This window comes from Scyliorhinus torazame, chromosome 17 (genome assembly GCF_047496885.1).
Source record: "Scyliorhinus torazame isolate Kashiwa2021f chromosome 17, sScyTor2.1, whole genome shotgun sequence".
Lineage (NCBI taxonomy): Eukaryota > Metazoa > Chordata > Chondrichthyes > Carcharhiniformes > Scyliorhinidae > Scyliorhinus > Scyliorhinus torazame.
The window spans coordinates 186,388,825-186,410,325 of record NC_092723.1 but is presented as its reverse complement, the minus strand read 5'-3'; positions in this window follow the sequence as shown (position 1 = coordinate 186,410,325).

Sequence of the window (21,501 nt, the reverse complement as noted above, 5' to 3'; positions counted from 1 at the left end):
ATATCTGAATAGAAACCCTCCTCACCTACTGAAGAACTCAATCAAATAGAAGGAACTCACATTGATATTATAAACTGGGCAAGCGGTCAGCTCACTGGATATATGGCCTTCTCTTGGTCCAAATTTACAGTTGACAAATTAGAACAAATATAATTTATGAATCATCAGGAAGGCTGTCTTCTAAAATGTCTCTTTTTTATGAATTGATAAATTAGCCCTGTCCTGGGCTAATTGAGACTGTGGAGTCGAGGTAACCAAACAAGCATCAAGATTATTCTATGAATCGAATATCCGTTAGCTCCGTCCCAAACTCCACCCAATCAAAAGGTGAAGTCACACGGGATCAGGGGTGAGCTGGCACGATGGATACAGAACTGGCTAGGTCATAGAAGGCAGAGAGTAGCAATGGAAGGGTGCTTTTCTGATTGGAGGGCTGTGATTAGTGGTGTTCCGCAGGGATCAGTGCTGGGACCTTTGCTGTTTGTAGTATATATAAATGATTTGGAGGAAAATGTAACTGGTCTGATTAGTAAGTTTGCAGACGACACAAAGGTTGGTGGAATTGCGGATAGCGATGAGGACTGTCAGAGGATACAGCAGGATTTAGATCGTTTGGAGACTTGGGTGGAGAGATGGCAGATGGAGTTTAATCCGGACAAACATGAGGTAATGCATTTTGGAAGGTCTAATGCAGGTAGGGAATATACAGTGAATGGTAGAACCCTCAAGAGTATTGAAAGTCAGAGAGAGCTAGGTGTACAGGTCCACAGGTCACTGAAAGGGGCAACACAGGTGGAGAAGGTAGTCAAGAAGGCATACGGCATGTTTGCCTTCATTGGCCGTGGCATTGAGTATAAGAATTGGCAAGTCATGTTGCAGCTGTATAGAACCTTAGTTAGGCCACACTTGGAGTATAGTGTTCAATTCTGGTCGCCACACTACCAGAAGGATATGGAGGCTTTAGAGAGGGTGCAGAAGAGATTTACCAGGATGTTGCCTGGTATGGAGGGCATTCGCTATGAGGAGCGGTTGAATAAACTTGATTTGTTCTCACTGGAACGAAGGAGGTTGAGGGGAGACCTGATAGACGTCTACAAAATTATGAGGGGCATAGACAGAGTGGATAGTCAGAGACTTTTTCCCAGGGTCGAGGGGCCAATTACTTGGGGGCATAGGTTTAAGGTGCGAGGGGCAAGGTTTAGAGGAGATGTACAAGGCAAGTTTTTTACACAGAGGGTAGTGGGTGCCTGGAACTCGCTGCCGGAGGAGGTGGTGGAAGCAGGGACGATAGTGACATTTAAGGGGCATCTTGACAAATACATGAATAGGATGGGAATAGAGGGATACGGACCCAGGAAGTGTAGAAGATTGTAGTTTAGACGGGCAGCATGGTCGACACGGGCTTGGAGGGCCGAAGGGCCTGTTCCTGTGCTGTACATTTCTTTGTTCTTTGTTCTTTGTTTGTTCTCCCAAACCTTATCGTGCATTACTGTTGACCTGGAGCCTTCTGGACAGCACGGTGGCACAGTGGGTAGCACAGTGGTTAGGCAGGGTCCCAGGTTCGATTCCCTCTTGGGTCACTGTCTGTGCAGAGTCTGCATGTTCTCCCCGTGTCTGCGTGGGTTTCCTCCGGGTGCTCCGGTTTCCTCCCACAGTCCAAAGGTGATAAACAATGAGTAAAGAGCTCATTCCCCCTCAATATTCATGCTGGTCAGGTGATTTCTTAGAAAAGGTTTGTTTGTTGACAGTTCAAGGTGAACGTATGACCTTCATTTTAAACAATCCCACTGTCTGAATGACACTGGTCCTTCCATATATGAAAAGGAGAACATAGGCCGGGAGCAAAGTGAAAATGCTGGAAAATCTCAGCAGGTTGGCAGCATTGACAAAGCTTTGACAAAGGGTCATCTGGACTCGAAACTTTCGCTCTTTTCTCTCCCTACAGATGCTGCCAGACCTGCTGAGATTTTCCAGCATTTTCTTTTTGGTTTCAGATTCCAGCATCCGCAGTAATTTGCTTTTATCCAGTTTCTTGCACAGGCCGGGATGTTCCGCAGACACTTATCATCTGCAAAAATGGCGATGCCAGCAGAATTCTCGTGGGACCGCTGAAACGGGAATCCCGGTGGCGAGATCACGTTTTCTGATATTCCCTGCCCACGCCAGTGATGTATCAGGCTCCCGCGCCCATTTGCACAAATTATCATCTCATCAAAAGGCTTCCCTGCCGCATGTCCCCCCCCCCCCCCCCCCCTCCACGTTAAGTCCTCCCCCCTTCACGTCGGTGAGGTTCACAACTGCTTCTCAAAAAGGGAAGCAGGCAGAGGGGCCAGAGGGAGCTCAGGCACGCATAGTCCCTGGTTGGAGGGGGTCCTGCCCGGGCACTACCTTGACACTGCCCTGAGCACTGCCCTCCAACAAAGCCCTGACACCTTGGCACTGCCCACTGGCAGTTTTCTGCCTGGTGGGGGGATTCTCTTGTCCATGTCCATTGGGGGTGGAGGTCTGCTTATTCGCAGGGGAGTAGGTGTTGTCCTCACCAGTGGCTCAGTGGGAGGGGGTTTCTCACAGATTGAGGCATCATTTAAAATGGCCACCCTGATCCCTGTAGTGTCATGAACCCAGCTGATTTTATAACCGGACGGGATGATCCCAGAATGGGACCATGGCTCAAGAGACTGTAACTCAATTTTCAAAAAACGTGGAGCAGAGTCTCAGGACCGACATTCAGTTTTAAAAACAAGGAAGAAACACATATTAAACATGAAAAGTTGGATTATTATACAATGCTCCTTTACTCCTCCCTTAGTTTAACAATTACACACAGGTTTTAGGGTTAACATAAAGTACATCTTCAACTGCAATGGTCTCATCGTTCCTTTTAAGTCCACAAGATAACTATGGGCAAATACATGCTCCACTCTGGAAACCAAATGAATGTTTGTGGATGTCTGCTCAGAATCCCCCCAGATGGTAGCGTCATGTGAGAGTACCTTTAAGAAATGGATGTTTAAGCAATGTACCTTTAAGAAATGGAGCTGATCATATTACTGAAGTGATGTCAGAGGGTGGGGGGAGTTGAGCTCACTTCTGCTTTTTGAGTTTCAGTTTGAGAGAGCAGCTTGGGTGTGTCTGTGTGTTTCCAGTGAGCTGCATGAAGAAAACAAAGGGGCTGGAGCTGAAGTAACCAAAAGCAGCAGCAATGTTGAACCCTTTCTCACTGTATATATTGAATGTAACCGAATGTGCTCCTGTTTGAAGGTTGGTTAAGTCTTTTGGATGTTAAAAGGACAGCTGAAATGATTACTTAGCCTTTTGGGGTTATCTTTGAATTAATGGGTGTTAAGATATTCAATGGTTGTTTTAAAAAGGTGAACTTGAGTTGATAGAATAAACATTGTTTTGTTTTAACAAATACTTCTCCATTTATGCTGCATCACACTTGTAGAGTGCGCCATGTGCTCTCCATACCACAATCTATTCAAAGTTGTGGGTCAGTTGAACTCCATGCTACACTTTGGGGTTCTCTAAACTCTGACCCATAACATTAGTCCCATGAGAGTTTCCAAATTCCACTTCCTAATACAAGCTTTAAAATCTTCTCTTATAATTATGCTTTCCCTTAGCGGTCGCATTCTGATATCCAGATCAGGTTTTCCAAATTACACATTTAAACAAAGTTTCCATTCCACTTTTAAAAGTACATCCAGTCCTGGATTTTACACTTTAGGATTTCTTTGTCTGACTGCTGTGCAAACTGTTCACAGTTGTTTTAACTCTTGATTTCCAGACTGTATTAAATTGGCATCAGGTGTTTTATTTACCTTTAAAGGCTGCTATCTCACTTTAAATCTGGTTACTGCAATTGTCTCTTTAACTCAGAACACTTTATTTACTCTTCCTTGAATTCTTCTGAACAATACCCTGGTCTCTGTTCACTTAACTACAATGATGTGGAGATGCCGGCGTTGGACTGGGGTGAGCACAGTACGAAGTTTTACAACACCAGGTTAAAGTTTGTTGGACTTTAACCTGGTGTTGTAAAACTTCGTACTGCGCTTAATTACAGTCATCTTAAACATTTGTTTCAGTTCCAATTCCCTGTTTATCTGGACTGTAACTTGTACTTTTGGATGCCTGCCTCTTCACAACTCTTGTTCTGTCCAGTCTTCTGGAAGAGTTGAAAGAATTCACTCCCTGAGATCCTGTCAACAAATGCAGTTAAATTTGGTAAACTAAAACTTAAAAGCTTCTCTACATTACAAGGCCCCAGTTGCTAAGCAACACCCACATACTTATGCCTTTCATTTATTCTTCACGCTGTAGCTCTCTCGAAGCACAATAGAAACAAAGTTGGAACTTAACCAACCCGACAGACACAAACATCTTCGTCCAGCATGAATCTAACTACAGGTTTCACTCTTCAAGGCTCAGAAACATGGAATTAAACCCACTTAAAAACTATACCTTGACCAGACTTTTCCAGCTGTTGGGATTCTCATTGGGATTCCCATTCACATGCGGTGGGAAGATAGAATCCGCCCCCCCCCCCCCCCCGCCCCCGCAAACGAACAGTGGGCTGCCGAGAAACACTGGCGGACTGGAGAATCTAGACCCTTATTTCTAATGATTACCAATATAAATAAAACTCCATTAAAACCGTCTTTGGCTTCCTAACTGTGAGGGCAGGCACTTTGAGTAAATATGCGAAAATGTTGCCCATAGTTTTTGAAGATTTGGATTTTTTTATGATTAACACGGTGGATTTACAAAATACATCTTAATCTACAATGGTCTCATTCACACAAAGTCCCTTTTAAGCACACAGGGTGACTGTGGGCAAATGCATTCCCATATCCAGGCCAGGTTTTCCAAATGACACTTTTAAACAAAACTTCCGCTCCACTTTTAATTTTTATTTTTTTCCCTGTTCTCTCTCCAAACACGATTGATTGAAAAAGGAATTGCGCTCGTGCAGTGTGTAGACATCCTCGGGAGGCATCTCGCAGAACGTTTGGTGCAAAGCTTCATGAATGTGGTATGGCAAAAGACTGCAAAATATAATTACACAGAGCTCTCAGCACAGAAACATCCCAAGCGGTCTCTGTTGGGGTTTATGCTCCACATGGGCTCCCTCCTTTCACTTTTTCTCTAATGCTACCAGCACAGATCGACAGACAGAAAAAAGGCGAGCGTGGTATTGTTCAGGTCGGAAAAAACTTGGAAATTGTGTCCCTCGTTCATTATTCTTGGCTCATTTTCGATGTGTGGGGGTGACATACACTGGACAGGGGGAGTTGAAACAAAGTATGAAAAGTTGATAATGGCACAAAAGTTGAGAGCTTGATAAACAATTTCAGAAAGGCATTGGCAGATTAGTGAAATGGGCAGGCAGGCAGCAAATACAGTTTAATACGGGGAAATGTGATTGATGCCTTTAAAAAGGAAAAATAAGGAAGTGTGTGCCTATACTTACTGTCAATTACTGAGGGATACAGAGTGACAGGGAGACCTAGGGTTGCAAATATGTAATTTCCTGAAAGTGGAAAACAAAGATCAACAGCATTCTCAGTTTCATACAAACAGTAAATGATAAATTGATATTTCTATCCTTGGTGCAGGTTTGAAAGGACAGCAAATCCATAGGGAACACTCAATGGCCGGAATCTTCAGGCCATTCACACCTGCGGGATATTCCAATTCCGCCTCTGATGCAGCGCCACGGCGGACAGAGGTACATTCAGCGGGAAACCGCATTGGTAACGGCAGGACCAAAACATCCTGCCACCAGCCAATGCCGGGGCACCTCCGCCACCATGAAACACATCAGTCAATCCCGCCTGTTCGTGTAAATCATGAGGATGATGGGAAACCATAGTTGTGAAGAAACGCTTGCAGAAACTAATTTCTAACAAAACAAAAAGGTTTATTTTTCAATTTATGAACGGGTCTGTTTTGACGATGCCCAGTAGCTTCAGGGTCAGTCGTGTGAAAGCATCAAATTAAAATGATCACGAACAGAATGCGGAGAGATGCTGAGCGATATTTCTTTACCGGGACATCTGACAGATTTAACAGAAATGACTACTATATATTGTAACGCCTGGACTGGTGTGAGGTCAATTCCAGCCCCACTCGCCTAGAGTCATAAGACAAGTGAATTGACCAATAATACTTATAGAAATTCCCTGTATTTGACCCTTGACTGTCCAATAATAACCATCACCAGGTTTGTAAGTAGAAACACAATTACTGTTTGTTGAAAACAAGAATAATGATGAAATACACAGTAAATACAACTGGATAACAGGCTAACCTACTACTCCCCTTGAACTGTCCCAGCCTCTACCCACATACACAAGACAGACAAACACAGAGGGCGGGAAAGGGGTAAAATAATGAGCATGGAGGTCAAAAGATAAGGGTCTTTGCTTCCAATGGTGATTCTTCGGCACATTTTCCCCACAGCATGTTTGCTGATCAGAATCTTTGGTTTCCAGTTGGTAATGGTCTTCCTCGCAGAGTCATGCAGTCACTGCAGCACTTACAGGCAGCAGGCTTTCTGGAGACACGTTTTATTTCTTATCAAACTGGGCCTTCAGCTCGAGGTTCACAGTCAGGGCTGTATCTTTCAGCATAGACACTTTATTTCACCTCAAACCTCGTCTTCAGCTCATGGTTTGACTTCAAGCCTTTTGTAGAGGGTGCCATCTCTGCTACTCCACTACTGGGCCGATATCTGGGGTTTGAGTATCTGTGTGTGTCTCTCTCCAGCTGGCACTGAAACTTCAGAGGCCAGGGGATGCCGCACTGGGACACCTCCACTGAAGAGAGCACTGAATCAAGCCTGCCGTTTATCCCTAACCGGAAGCCTGAGGCTTATATCACACAGATCTCCAGACCCCTACCAATGCCCAGGTGATTCTCTCTCTTGCCGGTGGTGCAACACCCACCCGGTTCCTACTTCGCTGGAGTAGCTTTCCCAAGAGAGAGAATAGGACACTGCTGTTTATTACCTAACCAGCAGCCTGTCCTGAGTGAATCGCTCAAGATGACCCTAGATTCTTGAACCCGGAATTAAGGTGAGGAATATTTTAACAATGACTTGGTCAGAGATCGCTGGTGAGAGATTGAAGAATTTAAACGACTCCAATTATCAGCAAATCAAGGTTTATTGCAAAACCCAGGTCAAAATCATCAAACAGAAGAAATTATAATAAAATCTTAAACTCTAACACAAACTAAGTCTATTCAGAAAGTACTATAACGGACACAACAAAAAATCTTATTGTTACACAGTTTTAGCAATGACACAGAACACAAATCAAGTCCCCTTCCCCAGAGCCTCAACCACTATCAAAGTCAAGGGAGTTTCGCAAGCTGCTGCAGGGTACTTACGGTCACAGGCTGCAGAGGTCAAGTCAAAGGTGGAGAGGTCGAGCCAAGAGACCCTCAATCGAAACACAGCCCCTTTTATATCCGTTTTACCTGGCTTTTTCCTGTGTTCGGCCAGCCCCTTTTGCATTGAATCCATAAGGTTTAAAGTTCCCGCTGGTCCTGCCCCCTTTGAGCCGGTCAGACCTGTCAAGATAGGAGTACCTCCCCTAGGTCCGCCTCCAGTCTGCTTTTTGAGATAACGAGGTTGAGCTCCCTTGAAGATTTTCAAAGTCTTCCATCTGCTCTGGAGATCGCTGCTATGTTGATGGGGTGTTGATTGGATTCTGCTCTGGTGGAGGCCAAGTCATTTACAAGCAGCTCCCGCTTTGAAGTTGCCGCAGCCTGTCTGTGGTTCTGTGTCCACAGCCCGGCTCCACCAGGGTCCTAGTGCCTGCTGCTTCATCATTATACCATTGCACTAGGCGCTTCTGTGTTCCCACGATCCTAAATAATCCACACACCACTACACACTAATTAGAACTAACAGGGGGAAAATGATATATACAATGCCACCCGTCTCCGGGTGGCCAAATTAAAACTGGGCCCCGCTAAACTGGGGCAGTTCACCTGTTTGGACCAACGGCTCGGGCCAGACCGTCCCCTCCCGGGGGTTCGGGCTGCCCCTTGCCTCTCCTTCCCCAACAGGGTTCGGGGATCCCTCAGCGTTCCCTTCTACTCGGGCCCCCTTACTGCGGGACCGGGTTCTAGGGAGGTGTGATGGGGACCATCTTACCGGGGGCTTGGAGACCCGATTGCTCCTTCGTCCCCTGAATGGTTCCCAAGCCCAAGGTGATACCTCCACTTCCTCCGCCTCCTTAGCCTCTATACTAAGGCAGGCCACCTGACCCACAGGTAAGGGCTTGGGAATCGTTACTGTCCCTGGGCTGGGTGCTTGCAGCACTGTCGTTTTCTTTGGGACTGCCCCTTCGGGACAGCACCTTGTCACCGGTTGTGTGACCGTGGAGTCAGGGACCTCCCCCACCGTCGTTAATTCTACGGGGGGTTTCTCCACTACCACCCCCAGTCTTCCCCCCACCTTGCTCTTTCTTGCCCTTATGGGGTGGAACAATTTAAATTGGCTGATGTGGCGTTCGCATGGGTCCCACCTTAAGGGATTTAAACTGCAAATAGCCGCTGAGGCAGCCTCCAGAATGGGACCCTGCACCTGGACCGGACCAGGGTCTGGGGCTAGAACTACCCCTGCGCTCCCTTTTTCCTGAGGCTGCTCCCTGGGTAGTCATACGGGTTCTTGTGGTGTGGGTGCGGGCAGGCCCTGGCCCGTTGCCATTGCCACCTGTCCTGAGCCTTGCAAAAGGGCTAAAATTTTACTTATCTCGATGGTTCCCGGGGCAGCTGCTCCTACCGCCGGGGTCTGACTCTCTACTGCGGGAGCCCTCTCCTGCTTGCTAGGGTTTTTACATTCACTCTTGAAATGCCCGGCCTTCCCACACCCGTAGCATACCGGTTTCTTGTCGGAGGTCCGGGAGCCCTCATGCTTCCACTCGCTCTTAGGGGGTGCTGGTGTGATTCCATGCACCTGACCCTTATGGGGCTTTTCCTCTCTCCTCTCCCCATTGCGATACGCAAGGGTGAGTTTTCTAAGGACCTCTGCCTCATTAAGGTCCGGACTCTGCGGGTCGAACCAGTGTTCGGCCTTTGCCCTAACGTGAGGGAGACAGTTAGCTACGAGGGTCTTCAGCCAGTGGGCTGTTCTCTCATCTAAATTCTGCCTATCCGCGGGAGTCCCACACGCCTCCACATAGACAGTCCACAGCCTGTCTGCGAACATATTTGGCGATTCCCCTAGCTGCTGCTTGGTTTCCCCCACCCTCATGAAAGGGCTACCCAGATTCAAGCCCATTGCCTCCAGAACAGCAGTCCGTGCTGCCACCCATGTGTCAGGTCTTCCCCCATTCCCGGAGGTCACTGCCCTGCATAGTTGGGGATCTAGGGTCATCAGGAGCATCCTTATTTGTTCCCCCTCGTCGCAGTCATTAATGCTGGCTGCCTGCTCCACCTCCATAAAATGAAGCGACGGATCCCCTTTTGGAGTTAGCCTGGGAACGTGGGCCACCATCCCCCTGAGCGCGGATGCCCCATGGGGAACGACAATGTCGCCCTCAACCAGTCCCCTATCTGCCAGCCCCGCCGGGGGACCATACCTTCTCTGTCTGACAGGGCACATCTGCCCTACCTGGGGTTCCTGCTCCTCCTCCCCACTGTCCAGCTCTCCTGCCCCGTTGGGTAGCCCCCCTGTCCCCGGGCTAACTACCCATATAGGAGAAGCCGCTATCTGGGGATACACCACTGACCCCCCTTGGACCTGCCCTTGACAGGGCGGTCCAAACCCTACCTGCTGACCCAGCCCCATCACCGGCATCCCAGGCAGCGGTCTGTCCCCATCCCATGGGGACCCACATACGAAACCAGGCGGACACGCCGCCAGCTGGGGGTACCCTGCCGACCCCCCTTGGACTTGCCCCTGAACGTGCAGTCCGATCCCCCCCTGCCGACCCGGACACAATCCCGGTGCCTCAGGAGGCGGTCTATTCCCCTTGGCCTGTGGGGAATCATCCGCTGCGAGGAGCACCTTGCCCCTTGGGAACCCCCCTGGACCTACCAGGTGTACCTGTCCCCTGACCTTGGGCAAGGCCTCCTCCAACTCCGTTATTCGTGCCTGGCACGGCCCATGGGCACAGTCCCCTACTTCCTCGCGAGCCACTCGGTACGCTGCCTGGATGTCCCGGAACTTCCCCTCCAGCTTCCTACACTGCTCTGTACTCCGAGCATAGAGTTCCTGGAGCCTTCGTTCCTTTTCTTTACCCTCCACTATCTGGCAGTGGAGATAGTCCTTCTCGCACCGGTTAGACTCGCTTTCCTGTAGGCTGCCCCGTTTAAATTCTGCCAATTCCTCCCGCAGTCGTTCCGCTGCGCTAGCGCTGTCCCCTGCGCTGGCCCTCACTTCTCTCAACTCCTGCTCTAACTCTTCGACCCTATCCTCTGTTTTGACTACCTGCTGAGACAGGCAAACCAGCCAAACTGCCTTCTCCAAGTGCTTTTTGTGCGCCTTACTTTCTTTCCATGCAGCCGCTGCCATTACCGGTTGCTCCGCATTGATTAGTTCTGAGATCCAAGGTTTGGTGAGGTTGACCTTTTGCCACATATACGAGAAGATTCTCTCCTCCATTTTACTTTGTTCCCTCACCCCCTCTGCCAAGTCACATACTCCAAACCACCGGGGTCCCTTCGTGGTCGCCATTGTAGAGGGTGCCATCTCTGCTACTCCACTACTGGGCCGATATCTGGGGTTTGAGTATCTGTGTGTGTCTCTCTCCAGCTGGCACTGAAACTTCAGAGGCCAGGGGATGCCGCACTGGGACACCTCCACTGAAGAGAGCACTGAATCAAGCCTGCCGTTTATCCCTAACCGGAAGCCTGAGGCTTATATCACACAGATCTCCAGACCCCTACCAATGCCCAGGTGATTCTCTCTCTTGCTGGTGGTGCAACACCCACCCGGTTCCTACTTCGCTGGAGTAGCTTTCCCAAGAGAGAGAATAGGACACTGCTGTTTATTACCTAACCAGCAGCCTGTCCTGAGTGAATCGCTCAAGATGACCCTAGATTCTTGAACCCGGAATTAAGGTGAGGAATATTTTAACAATGACTTGGTCAGAGATCGCTGGTGAGAGATTGAAGAATTTAAACGACTCCAATTATCAGCAAATCAAGGTTTATTGCAAAACCCAGGTCAAAATCATCAAACAGAAGAAATTATAATAAAATCTTAAACTCTAACACAAACTAAGTCTATTCAGAAAGTACTATAACGGACACAACAAAAAATCTTATTGTTACACAGTTTTAGCAATGACACAGAACACAAATCAAGTCCCCTTCCCCAGAGCCTCAACCACTATCAAAGTCAAGGGAGTTTCGCAAGCTGCTGCAGGGTACTTACGGTCACAGGCTGCAGAGGTCAAGTCAAAGGTGGAGAGGTCGAGCCAAGAGACCCTCAATCGAAACACAGCCCCTTTTATATCCGTTTTACCTGGCTTTTTCCTGTGTTCGGCCAGCCCCTTTTGCATTGAATCCATAAGGTTTAAAGTTCCCGCTGGTCCTGCCCCCTTTGAGCCGGTCAGACCTGTCAAGATAGGAGTACCTCCCCTAGGTCCGCCTCCAGTCTGCTTTTTGAGATAACGAGGTTGAGCTCCCTTGAAGATTTTCAAAGTCTTCCATCTGCTCTGGAGATCGCTGCTATGTTGATGGGGTGTTGATTGGATTCTGCTCTGGTGGAGGCCAAGTCATTTACATCTGCATGGGGCTATGACCATCCCATTGTCCTGCTTGCAGGCAGGCCCCCTGTGTATTCCCGTGCCCCTTTGTCTGTGTTTTAATCTCATCTAGTTGTCTGGCTCCTTCTTCCTTGTAGCTCCTAGGGGGGGGTTTGTAAATACCTATGCCCCTACTCAGCTCAGCGGATCAAGCCTGCTGGGAAATCTGGTTACGTTCTCTTGGCTGAAAAGTCAGTTTATAGTCTCTAGGTTTTATCCTTGGGCAGTCCAAAAAGGCCGAATTGCCCGAAAGCCTTACACTTTGCAGCCTCGGGAGATTGACCCCCAGTCTTGCTGGAGAGAGAGAGAGAGTCAGCCCTCGCAATGGCCTTACGGAGAGGATTAGTTAGATCTCTTTGGAGATAATTAATTAGAATCCTCCACCCAGGCTACAGAATCAAAAGTGAAACCAAACTTGACTTTGAAAACATTCCAGTGGAATCAGATCCAATCACCATCTGTTACCGGGCAGGGCACAGCCCTTTGGGCCAATTCATTGGCCACCAGCCAAATCAATCAAACCGAGTCATCACTGATGTCAGCCAATCTAAAACAGCACAGCCTTCTGGATCCTTCTGTTTGAATTAAAGGTACAGGTTGCCTGAAAGTCACAGGCCCATTAAACATCCATGGATCCAAAAATGTAACGGCAAAAATAAAAGGAGAAGTAAGAGAAAAGAAACAGGAAGGACCCTTACAATACAGAGGAAGGAAGAGCAACATGGGACAGTATCATTGAGCCAGCATGAAGCATGTGGGCTGAATGTCCTCCTGTGGCTAAATGTTTGCCTCCCCTGCAAGAAATTAAAAGATCAAATGGATGCTCGCAAAATACATTTGAATTACCTGTCATGAAACCATTTAACACGTTTTCATTACTGCCATCTCTCCCCTTACCTCTGTCCACAATCATTGCTCCCTCAATGGCCGGAATCTTCAGGCCATTCACTTCTGCGGGCGCACAGGGGTGCATTCATTGTCAAAGGCACTGCTCGAAGCCTGCGTGGAACCTTAATATGGAGACCTTGGGGCGCCATCATTGTCCACACCACCTTGAAGGGTTGGTGATTAGATTTCAGTGACACATCGCATCATGATGACCGGGTCCACCTTGCCGCTACTGCCCTCTTCCGCCATCGTAACTGGCGAGACTCAGCTTTCCTTCACCAATCTGCACTCTGCCCCTGACTTGCCACCATGGCTGGCTCCAGCAGGAGCAAAGAGTCCCCGACGGCCACACAAGCCTCTCCCTCATGTCAAAGTGGGGATCCGTGTTGCTCTCTACTTGGTTCTTGATTTGTCTGAGTGATTACGCCGGTGGAGTTTGCCATGGAGAAAACTATGACTAACATGTGGTCGGAATCAGTTCATAGAGACTAACAGCTTCCTGTCATCTTGAGCTTTCGTTGACTCTAATTACATGTCACAGGACTTCCAGGTGCGGCGATGACCAGCTGAGTCGCACGTTTCGGCAGCTCCCGGTGAAACTGACTTTTGGGCTCTTGATAGGAGCCCCAACGGCAATTTTGACGGCTAAAAACACTGTGCGGTAAACCAGAAGGGAATCCCCCCTGGATACGGATGAAAAAAGGAGGAGAAAGTGGCCGGATTGCAGTGGATCCTTTAGAACAGCGGCAAGGAAGGCAAGCAAAAACCAAGATGGCGTCGGAAGGTGGCAGTTTAATATGGGGCCCTGAACAACAAGAGTTCTTGAAATGCAGTGTGGAAGAGCTCAAAAAGGAAATGACGAAAGAGCTGTTGGCCCCGATACTACAGGCAATCGAAGGGCTAAAGGAGGAACAAAAGACCCAGGAGCGGGAGCTTCGGGTCGTGAAGGCAAAGGCAGCCGAGAATGAGGACGACATACAGGGCCTGGTGGTGAAGACGGAGACGCATGAGGCACATCAGAAACGATGTGTGGAAAGGTTGGAGGCACTGGAGAACAACGCAAGGAGGAACAACCTGAGGATTCTTGGTCTTCCTGAAGGTGCGGGGGGAGCGGACGTCGGGGCATATGTGAGCACGATGCTGCACTCGTTAATGGGAGCGGAGGCCCCGGCGGGTCCGTTGGAGGTGGAGGGAGCATACCGAGTGATGGCGCGAGGACCAAGAGCAGGAGAAATTCCCAGAGCCATAGTGGTGAGATTCCTCCGTTTTAAGGATAGAGAAATGGTCCTTAGATGGGCAAAGAAAACTCGGAGCAGTAAATGGGAGAACGCGGTGATCCGCGTTTATCAAGACTGGAGTGCGGAGGTGGCGAGAAGGAGGGCGAGCTTTAATCGGGCCAAGGCGGTGCTTCATAAAAAGAAGATAAAATTTGGAATGCTGCAACCGGCAAGACTGTGGGTCACATATCGAGGGAGGCACCACTACTTTGAGACGGCGGATGAAGCGTGGACTTTTATTGTGGAAGAAAAACTGGAATGAGCGGGTTATTAAAAAGAACGTTTGAACAAAGTGGTGGGGCGAATGTGGGGGGCGAAGAGGGGGGTTAAAAAGGGGGGAAGGAGGAGTTTTATGTACTAATCCTGCGATGTGGTAACTTTTCTCTCTTCCACAGGTGGTGATGGGGGGAGGAGGGGAGGTGGAGGAGATGGGGTGTTGGCCATTGGGAGAAGCGCGGGCTTGGTTCCCGCGCTATGATAATCATGGCGGGAATAGAGAAGCAGGAAGGAGGGGGCGTCGCACGGTGCGAGCCGAGGTCACGGGGGGAAGCCGAGGTCGGCCAGAGTTTGCTGACTTCTGGGAGCAACATGGGGGGAGTAATTACGCTAGCGGGGGATCTAGCGGGGGGGGGTGGGAGGGGGGAATTACTGGGTTGCTGCTGCTGGGGAGAGGGGGGAGCTGGTATGGGAGGGGATGGGCGGGGGGGCACCTCCTGGGGGAGATACAGCTGCGTGGGAACCGGGTGAGGAGCTGGAAAAAGGGGATGGCTAATCGACAAGGGGGGGGTAGGAAGCCCCCCAACCCGGCTGATCACGTGGAACGTGAGAGGGCTGAACGGGCCGATAAAGAGGGCACGGGTACTCGCACACCTTAAGAAACTTAAGGCAGATATGGTTATGTTACAGGAAACGCACCTGAAACTGATAGACCAGGTTAGGCTACGCAAAGGATGGGTGGGGCAGGTGTTCCATTCGGGGCTCGATGCGAAAAACAGGGGGGTGGCTATATTAGTGGGGAAGCGGGTAATGTTCGAGGCAAAGACTATAGTGGCGGATAACGGGGGCAGATACGTGATGGTGAGTGGCAAACTACAGGGGGAGACGGTGGTTTTGGTCAACGTATATGCCCCGAACTGGGATGATGCCAATTTTATGAGGCGGATGCTAGGACGCATTCCGGACCTAGAGATGGGAAAGCTGATAATGGGGGGAGATTTTAATACGGTGTTGGAACCAGGGCTGGATAGGTCGAAGTCCAGGACTGGAAGGAGGCCGGCAGCAGCCAAGGTACTTAAAGATTTTATGGAGCAGATGGGAGGTGTAGACCCGTGGAGATTTAGCAGACCTGGGAGTAATGAGTTCTCATTTTTCTCCTATGTCCATAAAGTCTACTCGCGAACAGACTTTTTTGTGCTGGGAAGGGCGTTGATCCCGAAGGTGAGGGGAATGGAGTATACGGCTATAGCCATTTCGGATCACGCTCCACACTGGGTAGACTTGGAGATAGGGGAGGAAACAGGAGGGCGCCCACCCTGGAGAATGGACATGGGACTAATGGCAGATGAGGGGGTGTGTCTAAGGGTGAGGGGGTGCATTGAAAAGTACTTGGAACTCAATGATAATGGGGAGGTCCAGGTGGGAGTGGTCTGGGAGGCGTTGAAGGCGGTGGTTAGAGGGGAGCTGATATCAATAAGGGCACATAAAGGGAAGTAGGAGAGTAAGGAACGGGAGCGGTTGCTGCAAGAACGTTTGAGGGTGGACAGACAATATGCGGAAGCACCGGAGGAGGGACTGTACAGGGAAAGGCAAAGGCTACATGTAGAATTTGACTTGCTGACTACGGGCACTGCAGAGGCACAATGGAGGAAGGCACAGGGTGTACAGTACGAATATGGGGAGAAGGCGAGCAGGTTGCTGGCACACCAATTGAGGAAAAGGGGAGCAGCGAGGGAAATAGGGGGAGTGAGGGATGAGGAAGGAGAGATGGAGCGGGGAGCGGAGAGAGTGAATTGAGTGTTCAAGACATTTTATAAAAAATTATATGAAGCTCAACCCCTGGATGGGAGGGAGAGAATGATGGGCTTCTTGGATCGGCTGGAATTTCCCAAGGTGGAAGAGCAGGAAAGGGTGGGACTGGGAGCACAGATCGAGGTAGAAGAAGTGGTGAAAGGAATTAGGAGCATGCAGGCGGGAAAGGCCCCGGGACCGGATGGATTCCCAGTCGAATTCTATAGAAAATATGTGGACTTGCTCGCCCCGGTATTGACGAGGACCTTTAATGAGGCAAAGGAAACGGGACTACTGCCCCCGACTATGTCTGAAGCAACGATAGCGCTTCTCTTAAAGAAGGAAAAGGACCCGCTACAATGCGGGTCCTATAGACCTATTTCCCTCCTCAATGTAGATGCCAAGATCATGGCCAAGGTAGTGGCAATGAGAATAGAGGAATGTGTCCCGGGGGTGGTCCACGAGGACCAAACTGGGTTTGTGAAGGGGAGACAGCTGAACACGAATATACGGAGGCTGTTAGGGGTAATGATGATGGCCCCACCAGAGGGGGAAACGGAGATAGTAGTGGCGATGGATGCCGAGAAAGCATTTGATAGAGTGGAGTGGGATTATTTGTGGGAGGTGTTGAGGAGATTTGGTTTTGGAGAGGGGTATGTTAGATGGGTGCAGCTGTTGTATAGGGCCCCGATGGCGAGCGTGGTCACGAATGGACGGGGATTTGCATATTTTCGGCTCCATAGAGGGACAAGGCAGGGATGCCCTCTGTCCCCATTATTGTTTGCACTGGCGATTGAGCCCCTGGCGATAGCGTTGAGGGGTTCCAAGAAGTGGAGGGGAGTACTTAGAGGAGGAGAAGAACACCGGGTATCTTTGTATGCGGACGATTTGCTACTATACGTGGCAGACCCGGTGGAGGGGATACCAGAAATAATGCGGATACTTGGGGAGTTTGGGGATTTTTCAGGGTATAACTTGAACATGGGGAAAAGTGAGTTGTTTGTGGTGCATCCAGGGGAGCAGAGTAGAGAAATAGAGGACCTACCGTTGAGGAAGGTAACAAGGGAGTTTCGTTACCTGGGGATCCAGATAGCCAAGAATTGGGGCACATTGCATAGGTTAAATTTAACGCGGTTGGTGGAACAAATGGAGGAGGATTTCAAGAGATGGGATATGATATCCCTGTCACTGGCAGGGAGGGTGCAGGCGGTTAAGATGGTGGTCCTCCCGAGATTCCTCTTTGTGTTTCAGTGCCTCCCGGTGGTGATCACGAAGGCTTTTTTAAAAAGGATTGAAAAGAGCATCATGGGTTTTGTGTGGGCCGGGAAGACCCCGAGAGTGAGGAAGGGATTCTTACAGCGTAGCAGGGATAGGGGGGGGGCTGGCACTACCGAGCCTAAGTGAGTATTATTGGGCCGCTAATATTTCAATGGTGAGTAAGTGGATGGGAGAGGAGGAGGGAGCGGCGTGGAAGAGATTAGAGAGGGCGTCCTGTAGGGGGACCAGCCTGCAGGCTATGGTGACAACCCCATTGCCGTTCTCACCGAGGAACTACACCACAAGCCCGGTGGTGGTGGCTACACTGAAGATTTGGGGACAGTGGAGACGGCATAGGGGAAAGACTGGAGCATTGGGGGGGTCCCCGATAAGAAACAACCATAGGTTTACCCTGGGGGGAATAGATGGGGGATATGGAATGTGGCAAAGAGCAGGTATAACGCAATTGAAAGATCTATTTGTGGATGGGAAGTTCGCAAGTCTGGGAGCACTGACCGAGAAATATGGGTTGCCCCAAGGGAATGCATTCAGGTATATGCAACTGAGGGCTTTTGCGAGGCAACAGGTGAGGGAATTCCCGCAGCTTCCGACACAAGAGGTGCAGGACAGAGTGATCTCAAAGACATGGGTGGGGGGTGGTAAGGTGTCAGATATATATAGGGAAATGAGGGACGAAGGGGAGACTATGGTAGATGAACTAAAAGGGAAATGGGAAGAAGAGCTAGGGGAGGAGATCGAGGAGGGGCTGTGGGCAGATGCCCTAAACAGGGTAAACTCGTCGTCCTCGTGTGCCAGGCTAAGCCTGATTCAGTTTAAGGTATTACACAGGGCGCATATGACTGGAGCACGGCTCAGCAAATGTTTTGGAGTGGAGGATAGGTGTGCGAGGTGCTCGAGAAGCCCAGCGAATCATACCCATATGTTTTGGTCATGCCCGGCACTACAGGGGTTTTGGATGGGGGTGACAAAGGTGCTTTCAAAAGTAGTGGGGGTCCGGGTCGAACCAAGCTGGGGGTTGGCTATATTTGGGGTTGCACAAGAGCCGGGAGTGCAGGAGGCGAGAGAGGCCGATGTTTTGGCCTTTGCGTCCCTAGTAGCCCGGCGCAGGGTATTGCTAATGTGGAAAGAAGCCAAGCCCCCGCAGGTGGAGACCTGGATAAATGACATGGCAGGGTTTATAAAGCTAGAGCGGATTAAGTTCGTTCTAAGGGGGTCGGCTCAAGGGTTCACCAGGCGGTGGCAACCGTTCGTCGAATACCTCGCAGAAAGATAGATGGAATGGGAAAAAGAAGGCAGCAGCAGCAGCCCAGGATCGGGGGGGGGGGGGGGGGGGGGAGGGGGAGGAGGAACCGTTAATATATACGGTATAATATGTATAGGTCGTTGCGACAGATAATTATATATTGGACTGTTAAATTATATTTTTGGAGAGTGTTACTTGTGATAAGGCAGTTGCCAATTAGGGTTAGTTTTCATTTTTGTTATTTATTATTTATTCATTTTTTGTTTATAAAATAGGTCATTGTTATTTGTGTTGTTATAATATTGTGTAAAGGATGCACAATGTACTGTGTTGGTTGACCAAAAATTTTCAATAAAATATTTATAAAAAAAAAAAATTACATGTCACAGATTTTGTTACGATACCCTGGGCTAGCGTGCGGTCAATTCCAGACCCACAGGCCCTGGACCCCCAACACAAGTGCATTAACCAATAACTCACATAAAATTTTCAAGACCTTTGGCCCTTGACTTCTCCAACGACTTACAGGCACCAGATTTTGTAAGTGAAACAAAACAATTGTTTATTTATAACAACAATAGAGATAAGGCATGCAAAAACTCTACCAGAATAACGCCCTGTCCCAGAGGATTTGTGTGAGATGGAAGATGAGTTTCTTGCTTTGGATGTTAAAGTTGTTTATTCAACTAGCTGTCCTTCCAGGATACGGAGTGATTAAGAACCATTGGTTGGATGGCGAATGAGGATCTTTCGTATGGAACATTCAGTACGAATCCCCAAACTGTGGGATATCCTCTATTCTTTTATCAACGTGGGGCTTCACTCGGAAGATCCACCTCAAGCCTATGTAATTATTATTTATTTCCAACCCCAGAAAAATATCCCCTTGCTTAACTGAGGAAGAACACAGTTTCCCTCACAAGATTTTAAAGAGGGTTCTTTAAACAACTGGCCCAGCCTCCAGATGTTGCTGAACTGAACTTCCTTGCAGTTCAATCTGTAGAGAGAGAGAGAAAGGTCTTTACTTTGAACCTTTACACAGAGTCCATCAGGTAAGAGAGAGAGAGAGATCAGGACTTTGACCCTCCAGCTTCTTGATCAAACTGAAACTAAAAACCAAATGAAGCCTTCCTGTCCTTGGCAGAACATTCTGGAATGGTCAGCACCAATCAGCACAGACTATCAGCCAAGAGCCTGGCAAAGTAAACAGCTCATTGGCTGACAGCCAAGTCCATCAAGATGAGTCATTACTGATGCCAGCACATTATGCTGGATCCCTTTTTTTAAATTAAAGGTGAAGTCCATCTTAAAGGTGGAAGTCACAGTAATTGTCGAGGTGCAAAAATTATAAAAGCCAAAACAAAAGAAAATAAAGGCAATAAACAAGGAACAAACAGGGAGTAACAGGAGGATCCTTACATTGTCGCTTATCCGCCAATTATTAATCTGCTGCTGAGATCCAAACCATTCATGCAATAGCAGCCTTCACTGAACATAGCACATAGAACATACAGTGCAGAAGGAGGCCATTCGGCCCATCGAGTCTGCACCAACCCACTTAAGCCCTCACTTCAACCCTATCCCCGTAACCCAATAACCTCTCCTAACCTTTTTGGTCACTAAGGGCAATTTATCACGGCCAATCCACCTAACCTGCACGTCTTTGGACTGTGGGAGGAAACCGGAGCACCCGGAGGAAACCCCTGAAAAGGCATCAAAACCGTGAAAATACAAAGAAATGTAACAGAAGAAATGTGGCAAATGCATTCTACCTTTGCCTGCATATGTAGTGAAATCTTGTTCATTTTGTTTAACCCATCTATGGGATAAGGGGGAAAAGCTGGCAATTGTTGTCAATCCCTGGTTACCCCGAGATAGTGTCGGTTGGCCCCCTCCCTGAATCTCTGCAGTCTTTGTAGTGAAGGTGCTCGATATTTGGATGGGCTCAATGAATCATTTGGAGCCAGCCCTGTACAGAGATCTTCAGTCTATGCTGTGATGATGGGAAGAGCACCATTGGTATCAGGCAACACTCTATCAAGCCTTTGCCAGGAATATCCTTAGTATTGCATTAACATGAATTGAACTGTCCTTAATTGGCAGCCAAATTACTTAGGAAGCATTTCATTTCTCTGGATTGTTAACTTGTTATGTAAAATGATGAAGCTAATGAATAGCTGGCCTATTAACAGAAGCGACAATTGTCTTCTTTCTGTTTTAACAGACAGATTATTTTCATTACTTTAGATCCAATAATACCCCTTATAAAAAGGAAGAGAAAAAACACCTGCTGGAGACTGTCAGTGCCCCTGAATAAACAAATCCCTTGACAAAAGCTGTAGAGATCCGTGACTACCCAACGAACGTTTGTGACAGAACTGTGGGTATAAAAATAACAGTGATTACATTATAAATCAAGGAGAATGACAGAAAATTATTGGGAACACTGAAATGATGTGACGAACGGCTGTACTATTAGCACTGCCATAACGCTAAATAATAATCTTTTGATAAAGTTAATGAACAACTCAAAATGTCAAGGGTAATAAAAAGGTCATTACTGTTGGAATAAGTACGGTAGATATTTCAGACTGGATTACAGTGTTTGTTAATAAGCTTAAATAATATACCTGAGGGTACCTTCCACAACATCCCTGGATCTCCCTGGTGAATATAATTATTGTTCTTATGAAGAGAAGAATAAAATGCAGTGAACTGGGCCAGAAAATGGAATAGTGTATTACAGTATGTATTACAGTGTGTATTACAGTGTGTAATATTTATGTGTAATACCGGGGCAGCACGGTAGCATTGTGGATAGCACAATTGCTTCACAGCTCCAGGGTCCCAGGTTTGATTCCGGCTTGGGTCACTGTCTGTGCGGAGTCTGCACATCCTCCCCGTGTGTGCGTGGGTTTCCTCCGGGTGCTCCGGTTTCCTCCCACAGTCCAAAGATGTGCAGGTAGGTGGATTGGCCGTGATAAATTGCCCTTAGTGTCCAAAATTGCCCTTAGTGTTGGGTGAAGTTACTGGGTTA